The sequence below is a fragment of the Rhamphochromis sp. 'chilingali' genome (genome assembly GCF_963969265.1).
Source record: "Rhamphochromis sp. 'chilingali' genome assembly, chromosome: 19".
Lineage (NCBI taxonomy): Eukaryota > Metazoa > Chordata > Actinopteri > Cichliformes > Cichlidae > Rhamphochromis > Rhamphochromis sp. 'chilingali'.
Window position 1 is genome coordinate 15056735 of NC_137946.1, and position 14682 is coordinate 15071416.

At 40.1% G+C, this 14682-nt stretch overlaps 1 protein-coding gene across 1 annotated transcript in view; it reads left to right on the forward strand.

Moving 5' to 3' along the window:
- Window positions 1–472: 472 nt before the first annotated feature.
- The window catches only part of nrxn2a (neurexin 2a), a 130308-nt gene continuing 116098 nt past the window's right edge, over window positions 473–14682 (forward strand). Inside the window, exon 1 of the mRNA XM_080866816.1 lies at window positions 473–771. The gene's annotated coding sequence lies outside the window, so the exon portion shown is untranslated. The remainder of the gene's footprint in view (window positions 772–14682) is intronic.

Below are 14682 nucleotides of genomic sequence, written 5' to 3' on the forward strand. Positions count from 1 at the left end.
CAAAGATGGCAACTGGATGAGTAAGCTGCTCATTAAGGCACACATGGAGCTGTGGACCCTAGAATGGAGCAAGGGGACTAGTTTTAGTGGTGATGTGGGGGCGGGGGGGGGGGGGGGGGGGGGTGACCACAATCCGATCATCTGTCTTGCTCAAGGACACTCTGGCAACACGAAGAGACCTAAGGCAGGATCTGGTTGAACATTTGAACCGCCTCCTTAAAAATAGGATGGCACTCCTATGTTGAGATATCCCACTTAATATGATACTCGTGATGGAAATTCCAGTTTACCTGCTTAAATATTGCAGGTTACATTTCTGTGGTTAAACGCCGTTTAATCCTCCATGGCAACGCTGCTGTTATAGTTTGATGGGAAGCGGGATTGGTCAACAGCAGCTGACCGCGCCCTCAACCCATATAAGCTACCTACCAAACTATTACCATCAAGTGTCGGGGGAATGACGGCTCTGCTGCCGCTGCCCTCGGTGCGGCGGAGGAGAGAAAGCATCTTTGTTTGTACAGAGAAGCTCTGGGCTTCCCTGCCCGCCTGCCTCCATCGACACAGCAACATTTGAAGATAAGAATATCCTTTCTGAAGACAGAGGTCGCTTATTCATCTGCCGCATTCATCTCTGCTCAATTTAGGATTTTTTTTCCCCCTTTCCCCCCTCCTCCTCTTCCTCATCCTCTCTTCTCTCTCCCTGTCTTTTGCCTGGCTGGAATAATCAAACCCTCCCTGTATCCATGTGTCGGATCGCTGGATGATGCACAGGTAGGCTAAATGACACCGCACACCTCCTACACAGAAACGACCTTATGGACGGCGATAATTGGCTTTAAAGCGTGCTGCAGTAGAAAGCTACAAGATAAGCCGCGCTGTATCAGTGTCTGTGTGTTTTTATTTTTATTATTTTTATTTTGTTTTTCAATGTCAGTGGTCCAGAATTGTTTGCATTTCAATTCTTGGGGGGGGGGCGATAGGCTGCTGCTCACCAATTATGGACACTTCTCCTGAGGTTTCTTTTGGAGATTTCACTTAAAGCAACGAGAGATAATCACATTTAAAAACCAAGCCGCCTTTTCCCTTCTCTCTCTAACGCTTTGCTTTTTTGTATCCGTGTTTACAGTCAGTTGAGGGAGGGTGGAGGAGAGGTATGGTTTCCAAATTCAACACGGTTGCGGTTGAGGTCGCTTAATTGCGTGCCGGCAGACATGCCCTGTGGTTAGGCTACAGCACATACAGCGGGGCTTTTCCTTTGAATACAGGCTGCACAACACACACACACACGCACACACACACACACGCACAAGCCATTGTTTCATTTCGTCAGATGCCACATGCCGGGATGGCTAGGTATTAATTTTTTATATAAAAAAGTGAAGTTAAGGTGGTCTTTGAGTCATGCAGCACGCAGGGCCCTTGTCTCCGAAATGCTCGAGGTAGCCTATTTATTATTGAGAGGGATTTCATGTTCTGTGCCAGAGGACTGGCCAGTTTAAAGATAGGAGAAGGAGAGACAGGCAGACACAGAGAGGGAGAGAGAGAGAGGGAGGGAACAGTGGAGTAAAACAGTTGTCACATCCTTTGCATCCTCAGCAGCTTCACTTTAATATTATCTTTAAAACCTGAGAAAGTTGTGCACTGGAAATTATGATTATTGATATGTTTTTGATATATATATTTGTGTGATGAGAGTAGTTGCTCAAACCTGTAGCCCACTAGGCCTATTTATGCTCCCACAGGAATCTGCAGCTTCCACGCAGCAGGTTATGTAGCACCAATTAAGAAGCGTTGGCCGCTGATGAGGTGCTGTGGTTCAATTTGGAGCTTGTTTTCAAAAATGTATTTATTTTTTCCTCCCCTTTACACAATTGACAGCAAATCATCACCACTAACATACCACGCTGCATCTATTACTTGGATGAATGTGAATGAACAGAAACAGACACTAGTTAATCATCTGCTATTGTTCACTGGATTGCGTAAATTGGTGTAGTTCAGATTCTTAGTCTTGTAATTCAGTTTAATTACATCATCTTTCTTTTTTTCTTTCTTTTTGAGTGTCTTCAGTGCTGTCGCTTAAAATGGTAACGAGTCTAGGTCACAGCTGGATATTAGCCCCAGTAATTAGATTAATTTATCAAAAAAAAAAAGAGGGGAGGTGCCCAAGATTCTGAGCTACGCTGCTGCTGCACATTTCACAGGAGTGCTGCTGCCCTCCCTTCACCCTGGAAACCAATTTGCTTTGCAAATTCTACTCCACCTGTAATCCAATCCATTTTGTTACTTGGTTCTCTAAAATCTAGGTATTTACAACTCAGGTAGCTGCATGAAAAATGCTTTTCACTTAAAGTAAGTAACCACCTGTGCTTGACTATCGTTGCATGCAATCTTTTAGCACCTCTGTTGTGGACAGCGCACAAGTGTTGCATCTCAGATTGCACATTTTCTCATCAACACTCTTAAATCCCTGCTGCTTTGGCTGACAGACTCATTTAAATGCTATGTTATTCTTTAGTAAGGCACTTGGTTTTCTTAAATGAGAGCTGTGTTGACAACAACCAAGGCTTGCAATGCTCCAAACCTGAACAATGGACTTATGCAATGCAGAGCATGACTTTTTGTGTATATAGTGTGTGTGTGTTGGGTATTTTTTTATGATAATATTTCCAGGCAGCATTGCAACAGCAGGGTGTGTCACAGTCTTGCCTTTTTGTTTTCTATTTTAATTTCCCTTTTTCATCTTTTGTATGTGCAGCTTGCAGCAAATTTCCTGTGTTTATTTTTATAAGTTATCAGCTCTGTTTTGACACAGAGTATGCCACTGGCAATATTTTGCTCATCATTTAGTATTTTTTATGCCTTCGGTGTCATCTTTTCCCAACTCTTGTTGCTATAATCTGGCTCACAAGACATCTGTCTCCATTGCTGCTTCCAGTGAGACTTAAGGGTTTGGACAGAGAGTTAGTTTTTTTTTGTTGTTGTTTTTTTAATTGACGTCACAGCTGCTGTTACCCACATAATACAACCAGTATTAATTCAATTGAAAATAATATCAGAAATTATTTTATAGCTGTTAATAGTATTAAGCTGCATCCACATTACTTCACATTAAGCTTAATGCTGGAATGTATTTGAGCCATTATCTGTTAAAGCTGCACTTATTTGAATTTTTTACATTAGCATGGTGCCTGCTAAGTATGAAAAGGAAATTTAGAATTAAGATGTCGTGCCTAAAGCACCAGCCAATATGCAAAGAGAGATGGATGACTGGGTGACGTGAAGGAGGAGACTGCTTGAAATAACAACAGGGCAGAGTTGACATGGTGTGTGTGCGTGTGTCACAGCTCAATAGCTTCAGCGTGCATACTGGGGAAGTGGAAGTTTACAGATATTGTGCGGCATTGCGAATCGTGTCGCTTCCTCTCTATCATACCCCATCAAGGTCACATCCACAGACTGAAAGTGGTGGCCCTGGCCTTTTCCACTTCTGGCTCTGGCAGAGGAACGGGGCCCGCGGACCACTGCTGCTTCTAATCAGGGCTGACGCGTGACTCAGTTGCATGCCAGCTGCGCAGCCAAACAGGGATTATGTCCCTGGATGGTGAAGACAAAAAAAGGTCACAGTTGAGATCTTTGTCTCGCTACACCTTTGGGGAGTTGGGGTTATTTCATTATTTGCACATTATATTTAATGAACTTTGCTCAAATGACTGAAACAAAATACTTAAACAACTGAAATCCTACGCACAATACAAGTCATACAGCCAGCAGTCCTATAGTCAGAGTTGGGAAACCAGCAGCGCTGTTGGTTAAGTTGCAATCTGGGTCATTGTGCCACTTGTTTTAAAGGGTAGCTGTAAGGCTGTAAGACAGTATTAGTCCAGATATGGATACTGAAATTTTGAAAAGTAAAATAATAATCTTCATATGTGGCGGCAACTGATTTAGAAAGCTTGATTGGTCTTGTTATATATCTGTGAAATAATTGACAGTGAAATTGCCCGTTATTTTCACCGCAGGTGGTACAGTAGGTGGAATGGAGCGGAAGGTGGTCTGTAATTTTCTGTAAGCAGAATGCTACTCAGGAATCAGCAAAGGTTGGTACACCAGGGCCTGTCATACTGGGAGGCGCCGTGACAGAAATGTTTTCTGAAAAGCTCAGCTGTAATTCATTAAATATGTGCATGACAAAAAAATTGCACCAGATCATATTTTAGCACGACGGTGCAGCCATTATGAAGAAGGAATGACATTTGCTAGGTATTTCTTTCCGTTAGTTCTCATTAATGAAACGCTGTGAGACTGAAATTAGTTTTTTTTTTTTTTTTTTTTTTTGGCTGTGCAACAAATAACGAAATGTAAAATGCTTATGTGCTGTTTTGGGGGGGTGGAATAACAGCGCGGGGAGAAGAATGAGGAAACCTCAAACTTGTGATGTTATCAGTTATGAAGTCTAGACAGTCTCTGGAACTAGCGGCACATTTTGACACTTTGTTTCAGGAGTATTGGTACATTTTCTGCTGCATAAAAGACGATGTTCCTGTACAACAGTACTACCCCCTACCCCCCACCCCCACCCCCATTCCCTCCACCACCACTCTATGGTGCACACAACTTTTTTTGTAATTAATGGGCTCCTAAGGTTGACACCACAGTCTCCAATCAGCCTCTGGCCTTGATTAAGAGGCTATTGTATTGCAGTAATAGCAGAGGAAAACAGAAGCGAAGTAAGTGTTCATAATCTCACAGTTTAACTTTGCATGGCACCGTAGTAATTCCAAATGAAAATAGCATAAAGAATAATGAGTTCTTGGAGTGCATATAAAAAAAAACCCTAAAGGTGATATTTATAATAAGCATTTACTGTTAAACTTAGGATACATGAGCCAGTAGGTGAAGAAAGCAGGATTGTTATTCTGCTCCATTCAGGTGTCTTCTGCATGTTCAGGAGTGTTGCAATACATTGCAAATTTATTTCAGCTCGTCCATCGTTGCTACCGTGTGACAACATGAGAAAAGGGAACTGCACTGTTACCCAAAATGTGCCCAGGCAGCATAATCAGTGCCCTTTGAGATATAAAACACAATATCACCCTGTCAGTACATTATGCAGTTACGGTGCTCAGAAAACAGCAATGCAACAAGATCCTGCTGAAATCTGGAGCAAAGAACAGAAACTACTCTCTGTGCTCCAGTTACTGTATCATTTCAAATCTGCATTTTCTATCTAACCCATTGTTTGGCAACTTAGCAGGCACACCGTAATATTATTAGAGGTGTCTTTGTTTTCCTAATTCTGAAATATTTACAGTTCAGTGTCCCCAAACTGTGGATCTTTATTTATTAAAAAGAGCCAGTAATTCCTAGAATATCATCACATTTCTGCATATTGATATATTCTAAACTTGTGTGATCTTTTACTTTGGCGAGCCTCATATCTGGTTTTGCATTCCTAAATGCTTTAGTAATGAATGTCAAAGAAAAAAATAAATCAAAGGTCCAACAACAGACTGGATCCAATGTATTATTCATGAGAGCACTGGGTTAGCTTCTTTTACAGTACATCAGTGCCATCTTTAAATAAGTGTGCGCAGAAGCCTGTTTCTTCCACTAAAACAGTGATGACATGTGGAAGGTCAGACATTCACCTTGGCTGACTGTCAGTCTGGTACAGTAATACACATTATCTTCATCAGTGAGTCAGCCCATAATGTTGGAACTGAAAAAAAGGGGGTGGGTGGGGGGTTTGGGTCAGTGGGGGATGCTACAGTAAGGCAAACTGAAATGTTTTGATTGAACTTGCATCAGATCTGTTGCCAGAGATGTCTGACGGGGCTACGGAGGTCTTATACTGTCTTAGTTTCAGATTGCTCAATGAATCTTTCTCTTTCATACCAGACATTACTCTCACCAGCAAAGGCATTAATCTTTTCAAGCTAATATCCACAGGACTCTGGCTTAGAAGGAATGTGAGCACTCACGATGAAAGGAAGCTTATGTATGGGGAAAAATAAGAGCAGGAAACCTGGCCAGCCATAGTAAATTGCATTGTAACACTTGGGGTTAAAAGAGCAAAGTCTTGCAAGCTTTCGTTTCTCCTTCCTTATCATCTCACATTAAGGTGGATGACAGATTTATGTGGAGGCAATTGATCAGCTGCCTGACTGTCCATCCATCACGCTGATCTCTGCTGTGCCTGAACCAGGCCTGTCACACTCAGATGACCAGCGGACTGCAGCGTCGGGGATGGTGTGGTAAACACTGGGACAGTCATTTATTTCAATTCAATCTGTGTCTTCGGGCGTCTCTCATGGGGAACAGATTCATGCTAATTTGTTATAGTATGCATCGGAAATCTCATCTAATGCTGCATTGCAAAATCAATCTTCTCCTTGCCTGAAGCGGCTGCTTCTATAAAGGAGTTTGTCTCTTGCGTCCTACCTGTATGAGGAGGCTCCATGCTGTATCAGTGTCAACATTCATTGGGTTTTAGTGGAGCTTTCTGATCCTGGCCAAGAAGCTGTTACCCAAGATTAACCCAGGTTGTTCTGTTGCATTGCTGGTGAAGAGGAGAGAGGAGTGTGTGTGTGTGTGTCTGTGTCTTGTGTGTCTTGTGTGTGAAGGAAAGAATCAGTGAATAGGATCTTTTCTTGCTCCCACTCTCCATTTTGTCTGGTGGCATCATTCTCAGGATGAGATGTGACAGCACTGGATGATCTAATCATGGATGTCATAGCATAGCTGCTTATTAACTGAGATTTCAAGGGCAAACATTTTCATCATTAGTAGTATGCTGTATAAATGGGTGAGCTCCACAAGCAAGTACAGTGCTGAATGATGGCTCCTGGTAATGTCACTGAAGCACAGGAGGGCCTTTGCTGTCTCATTAAATTTTTTGTGCATATATTTTAGGAAGCGTCTTTATGAGGAGCTAAGTTACAGAACCTACATTGCTACACAGTGCTCTACTAGAGGACCGAATCTCAACGGCAAATTAATTCTTCCTTGAGAGTTGAGAGGGAAGGTCCGTCATTTATAATAAAGATCTCTGGGGTTGCTTTCATGAGGGTTGTGTTTAAGAGTATTTGCATATCCAGAGTCTTGAAGAGGCACTCTGAAAGATGGGGGAATTCATAAAGTTGCACAGTAAGGACTTCAATGATCTTTGATATCGGCACTGTATCTGTTAGCTCACTGACAGTGTATTTTATCTTCACTGCTTTTGGATCAGTGTATTTTTGTGCAGATTGAATTAAAGTTCAGCTTTTTAGAAACCTCTGGTATCTCCCAATGAGATGTTATCCTTTGTTAGCCCTGTATGAGCTACAGCACACTGGTGAAAACCGATGGAACGCTTTCAGTATTTTGATTGGATTTGATTTTTTTGCATGTGAAAATGTTAATCAACAAGGCAATCATTTAATTAACTTTATATACAAATTCATGGTGCTGCCCTTTATTATCAGTGCTTGTATAGTATTAGTATTAGTAGGCTACAACTTACCTTGTTGTGAACAGCTAGTACTATTCAGAAGAGTGAAATGTAGAGATGCATTAACTGCAATTGTCTTGGTTGATGTCAATTGTTTTTAAGTGGGACCTGCAGATTTTTGGCACTGCTGATTTCTTTCTGAGTACTATAGCTACCAGCAAAACCAAGCAAAATCATATTTTTTCATTATTCAATATTTTTTGTTAATAAAACAAATGATAAAACAGTTTCCCCCATACTGCTCTGACTGAAAATTAAGTGCTCTGCTACTGGTAAGAGGTACAAGTCATTAATTGCTGTACACCCATCTTTACCTGAAACATTTTCCCCCATAAAACAAAAGCAGTTGCAATAGATTTTTATAAGATAACAAAACAAGCATCAGTTACTCGTATTATTTTCCAATATGTTTATAACTTCCCCAGAACATCAACACTTATCTTTTCCTATCATCTTTCCTTATAACAGGGTTGATCCTTTGCTTATACCAAGCCTAGTGGCATGTGGTAACTCTAGCTAGCTAGCTCAGACCTAGCTAGCTTTTTTAGTATCTTTAAAATGTCCATTTCAGCTTGGTGAGTGTTATTTAAGTGTGCAATTAGGTAAAGGAGTTTTTCATGATGGTCCCCCATGTGCCTTAACTCACAGTTGGGCGCTTTCTAGCCAGTAACATGTTAGCATGTGGGCTATGAGTGTGCTGCAACTATTTGTCTGCATTCGTGTTGCACATGCATTAAAGGTGACATACACGAAGTTGACTGGCCAGCCAGTCATCTGATTCTGGTCCCTAGCTGGTGGATTGGTGTATCTCTAGTAAAATGGGGTAAAATAAATTATATAGTTCACAGATATCCAAACACATCCTCACTAATGCACACCCTCACATTATTTTAACATGGGGCTGAATTTGCTCTCAACAACCATTCAGACATGAGCCATTTTTCTAAAATGCCTGAACAGTGAAAGATTAAACTATCACAGGAATATCAAAAACATCCATCAGAATAAACTGAAAGATTTTCCCACTCATTTGTACTGTAGCTTACCTGTGTGAGATTGACAGCGTCTGACTAAATGGCGCTCTACGCCATTCTTTGTTCGTCCACACACATCAGTCATGTCATTGTATGCTCAAACTGAGTGGAGTGGGTGGCGAGCAGAAAATTGGAATCTTTTTTATAAAATAAAGCTTCAGACAAATGGTTCTCTTCTGAAACAATCTTGTATGTAATTTCTTTTTTTCCCCTGAAAACTGAAATATAAGTAGAAAAACTGAATGTTGACAGAAGATATGTCAGGACAAAAATCTGTCTAATGATGTTAGTGAGTCTTGCCTGAGCTGAGCTTCTCATAGCCACGACCCAACCTCCACCTAAGTGTGCGATGAAGGTGTTGCTCTGATCCCGCTTGGTTGGACAGAGACAGTGATGCAGGCTCATTTGCTGCATGTAAGCGAATAAGCTGGAAGATGCCTGCCGTCTTGTCATTTAAATCACATTTTTTTTGCTGTGGGAACCCAAGCAAATTGCATCTCAGAGGAAAGCATTTCAAATGGCATTACAGTTACAGCAGTGTAGCAAGCAGATGTGCATGGATTTTATCCCTACTACGCCTACAGTACATTTACATTTGCTTAATGAGGGTACTGTGAAGAGTACCATGTTTATGCTTGTAGCTAGTGTTACGTAGTTAGTTACCTAATTACCTGGCTTGCTGGTTTGTGAAAATGTCATCTGTTACAGGCCCTGTTCTACTGAGACAAGGGGAAACTAATGCTTGGCTGACACGCACCCAGTATGTATGGCCTACATAGTGTTGCAGCAGGTAGATAGATACCTTAAATTGGTTGTTCTGCCTGAGTGTTGTTCAAGCCAAAGGCCCATATCTGCTCATATTTATCACACTTAAATCTAAAGGTGCAGTAAAAACACAGTTTTTTCTCTTCAGGCCTGTGTCTCTAAGAGCTTTCCCAGCAAGACAAATTGGCAGATTGTGAAGAAAAATAAGGGCAAAGCAACAGCATGACTACGACCGTAAATGCTACGAAAGTGGCTTGATTGTTTCTGTGGAATATTTACAATTAAAATCAATATTTTCAAAAGGTTGCTTTCATGTCTGATAAAAGCAACCGGCGCAGCGCACAGTGTGAACAGCAGCCACAAACATCTCGTTTTTAGCACTGAAAATACTGGAACGTTTATACATCTCTTTGAATTATGCAACATATAAATCAGGGGGATAACAGCTGACGCAGAGATATGAGTTAACGGTCAAGAAGAGGATCAAGTGGTTGATGAAGATGAGGATAATGACGGCCTTGTTGATGATGAGGAGTATATGCCTAATGGCAAGGGTGACGGTCGTGCGGATGCAGATGTTGATGAGGGCGGTGATTGTACCGCTCAAGCTTGCAGCTGAGCTAAAAAAGCATTCCACAAATACAAGAAAAGCAAAGCACACATAAAATCTCAATAGCAAACGCTTCTAGCTTGAAAAGGCACAAATGTGATACCTTAGGCTGGTAGAAAATTCAGAAAGACATATTTGACGATGTGTCTGTTTGAGGACTACAAGCATTTTTTTTTTCTTTAAAACGTTTTTCATTTAACAGAATGCATACCAAAGTCCAAATGCAGCTGCATTAAAAAAAGAATTCCGTGCTTTTGGAAATGCTTTGCCTATTTGCTTTCTTGCTGAGAGTGAGATGAGAAGATTGATAGCACTCTCATGTCTTTACAGTAAATATGAAACTCCTGCCAGCAGCCAGCTAACTTATCTTATCACACAGGTGGAAAATGGCTACCCTGGCTCTTTTCAGAGGTAACAAAATATTCCTTCCAGCACCTCTCTGTAAAGCTCCCCTAAAAGACATGTTGCACTTAGTCGGTATGAAACCAAACTGTAGAAAATTATTTTGCTGTCAGCTACTGTCTAGGCTCCATAAAACTACTGCTCCAGGCTTTGCACTAAGTGAAGTTAGCCTGTTGCTGCTGATTATCTACACTGAAAAAGAAATCCATTTAAATAATGGGAAATGTCCCGGTCATTTTATCCCCAGCTCATTTGTCAGAATTTTATCGTAAATTGTAAAATTCAGTGCATTTCAAGATTTAAAGAAAAACACCCATAAAAATGAAAGATTTTAAAATGGTAAATTGTTCTAAATCTACTATAGTGTGTAGTCTGCAGTGTACACTCAAAAAATAGATTTGAGAATTGTGTCACTTTTCTCATATTAGTTTTGATATAACAAGACAGCCAATGACCCTTTCTCTAAATGTTAACACGAGCAAGCACGCTGCTATAAAATACCATCTAAAATGAGGTTATTAGATAGGAGAAGCACCTGATAAGTCTAATACTGACGTTCAATATGAACCATGTTGTTTATCAGCTCATCTTTTATTTAGCAGGTGCAGAATCAGCAACTAAACGGCGTCCATCTCACCAGTGCAGCATCAGTTCTTGCATTTTTTTTAAATTCATCACCGTCAATAGCCAACTGCAAAAACGTACACTGCAAACCTGACACTTTTTGTTAACACATAAAATAAAAATAAGCAGTCCCTCATTGCTGATGAAATACCTCGATTCTCTCCCTTAGCCCACCTGCCAAAGTAGATGATGTGTCCTCATCATAAAAAAAGTAGGCCTAGATGTCATGTATGAGTAATTAAAGTTTCATGTTACACAAGCCACTATAGATGAGTGCATGCCCATCATAAAAGATTGACTCATTCCAAGGAAGCTGCCTCCAAAAAAAAAGTACTGAGGAAAAAGTAGAAGGGATGAAATGTAAGATTCATAAAGCTGGGAGAAGAAGAGAATGTGTTGTTTGCAACATGACATACATTTGAAGTCGGGACACTGTCATGCAGTGTGGAAAAATATGGATGCCACTAGGAGCGCTGAGAGCCTGGAACAGCAACACAGATACCCACAAAATGCATGAAAGAACACCAGGATGTTCCATTTACCAATTTACCAAATAATCATCTCTGCATTACGTTTGGGTTACAAACAGGATGAACTGTGTTAAGTGAGCAAACAGTGGCTTAAAACAAAAGCTGAGTGACAAAAAGGTAACGCGTGTGAAGAGAAAGAGACTCACCTAAGTGTCTCATGCACACTGCTGGGAGGAAAACGGTATCTCTGGGGATGATAATTGGATGACACCAAATTAGAAGCTGGGAGTGTTTACACACTGTTGCATTTAATAAATGGAAAATGAGAACCCCTTGAGCATTTGACCATCAAATGCATGTGTAGATCTGCTTATTAGCTTTTATTTTATTGATAGTTTGATGGAAAAAGTAATGTCACTTTCATGTGTGTAGGAAATATGAAGCCACAGTCATCAGCAGCTATTATAGTTTGCATAAAGACTGGAAGTAGGGGGGGACATCGGAAGTATTGCTCTCTGATAAAAGAAAACCTTCCATTGAAAGGAAAAAATACAAATAATTGATACTATCCACTAACTGAGGGGGGTGGAAGTGGTTAACAAAAAGCTTTTAAATGTCCTTAAATCTAAACCACATGTCAGACAAACAACATAAAAGGCATTCAATGCATAATGTCCAAAGCTGCCACAGTTTATTGCTATTCAAAGTCCAGGAAATTGCGCTTTAGTATTGTCACGCTCATGTCTTTCAACCATAAAAAAATCACTTTCAGTAACATTTAGTATTTGATCTATGCTTCAAACAAAGTGGAAAACGATCACGGAAATATATTAAAGAGAGTTTGATTTTTATTGTTAAAAGCTGCGGACTTCTCTAAAGTACACCTACCCAGTAGGTGTAGCAGAAAAAAACAAGAGAAGAAAATAAACACCCTTGTCAAATTACTCACTCGCTCACCTCACAAATAACCTGCACTGGTTGCAAATATTGCAAAGTAATTTAACTTGACCTTTGGAAGGTAATGGAGCCACTGTTAACCATAAATTCAAGGATGAGTCGAGTGAAACGCGGCCACATAACAAGGGCTGAAATTCGTGAGACATTCACTCTGCTTTTATCTAAAGAGCTTCAGTAAAAGTCGTGGCATTAAGTAAAATGAAGTGCCTTTAATGAAACATTCTAAATATACATTTAAGAAACTGAATATGGGTCAACATTCTTGGATGGGTAACGGTTAGAGCATTTACATTGCACATTCTTGGTCTCCAGAGGATGATTTGTACTCACTTTTTTAGCCCCCAGCCTGCGCTTTACATTTGCAGTTTTTTGTGATTTACCGTGACTTTCATTGCATTTTACTTCTAGCTCGTTTGTGTGTTCAGTACTTTTTTTTTTTAATTTGCAGTTTTATCAGCCTCAACAATACTTTGGGTTTAATTTAAACTACTAGGTCTCCAGGCTAAGGTGATGAATGTAGGCAGCATTGCAGATTACCATGTTATGTTAGCTTTGTCATTGTGAGCAGGTGAGCCTGCTGTCAGTAGCATTCAGCTATTCCTTTTTTCCCTCCTTTGTGTTGTCTCAGCTTCATTTCAGTCCTTTTTAATAAATGTGTAATTGATGAAATTAGGTAGATTATGTAATGTGAGACTATATATTGTATATTTTTTCTGCTTTTGAGCACCGCATCAAATCTGTGAAGGCTCTGGTTATGAGTGATTTTAGTATGAACTTAGTCTTTTTTACTCTTTTGATTCCTAGCAGACCTCCATTTCTGTTTATGAGGTTGCAGCTAAACTTGGTCCCATTATGTCTTCACTTTCTCTCCATCAACATTATGCACTCCACACTGTATATAAATGCCACTTGTTTTGCACATATTCAACTCTGTATATTTTATATATTTTATTATTATTATTATTATTATTATTTTATTTTATTTTTTTACTATTTAATTTGTAAAAATGTGTATACACACACACACACACACGTAGGAAAATATTTAGTATACACATCCAGAAATGCATACACTATTATATATTGTACATATATTTATTAGTTTCAGGTTGGCCATTCTTGTATTTTGCTCGTTTGTGTTGTTGTGTTTGCACATCTCTGTTGCTTGTGGGGCTCGCACACAAGAATTTCACTCGCATGTGCTGTGCCAGTGTGCCTGCACATGTGATGTGACAATAAAAAGTGATTTGATTTGATTTGATTTGATTTACCTTCCGACCCCTCTAGTTGAGAGGATCTTTTCTGATGTGGATTTTTGCATTGCTGTGTTTTTACATTCAACAATACTGAATCTGCTTTTCAGCTTAAAAATTCAAAAACACAGTCTACATTAGCATATGTAATGCCCTTGCACATGTGGTTTATTGCAGTGGTTGTCATGTATGCCTGCAGATTGTATGTTGTGCCCGGTAAAGTGATCAAAATTCAGGGACCACAGAAAGTGACAACATATAGAAACAGCTACAACTTCAACGGGTGGAGCGTTCCTGGATTTAGATCCTACTTTTAGTATCGTACAAGGAAAACAGCTCAACAAAATTTTCTGCAGAGTAACAGCATCCATTACATGTGTCATCAAAATGACTTTAAAAGGTCACATTTTTGGCTTTATTTCTGGAAATTGTTGGAGTGTATCATGACATAGCCTCAATTATAGCATTTCCTGGCTTGGAATGAGAAAAGTCGATGTGGCAAATTTGTTAAGCTTATAAGGGAGGGTAAAGCAGGATCTTTCAAAATTGAAGATAGATCTTCTTCATTGTGAAAGACACTGAAAGAAACCAAAGAAAAACAGAAATGAGGGGTTGAATATCTCATAATGCAAGTCTTAATTAAGAAAACCTTCTCTTTGAGGCTGGTGGGGATTCACTGAGGAGTCGTTGGCATGCAAACACAGGAAGAATTCATTCCAACCCAAAACCCAGCAACAACTCACTGAGGCCACTTTTATATAGGCGCCTAGTAAACACAGTAAAAATAAAAGGAAAAAAACAGCTTCATCTGGGCCAGACTGAGGTAGCAGCTTGTTTGAATGATCCCACACAGCTGAGCAACCTTCTGTGGCTTCGTCCTGGGTGCTGTAGGGTGGAGGGCGGGTGCTGTCCTTGTAACTGCTGTAGGTCCCCAGGCAATATGAGTGCCTGAGTGACAACCCCCTGCTGCCTACCCCTCGCTTATATTTGCATTCATATACTATTAATAAACTTGAATTTCAGTGCAGCAGAATTTTCCCCTTTTTTTGCAAATGACCAGAACCTCCTTGAG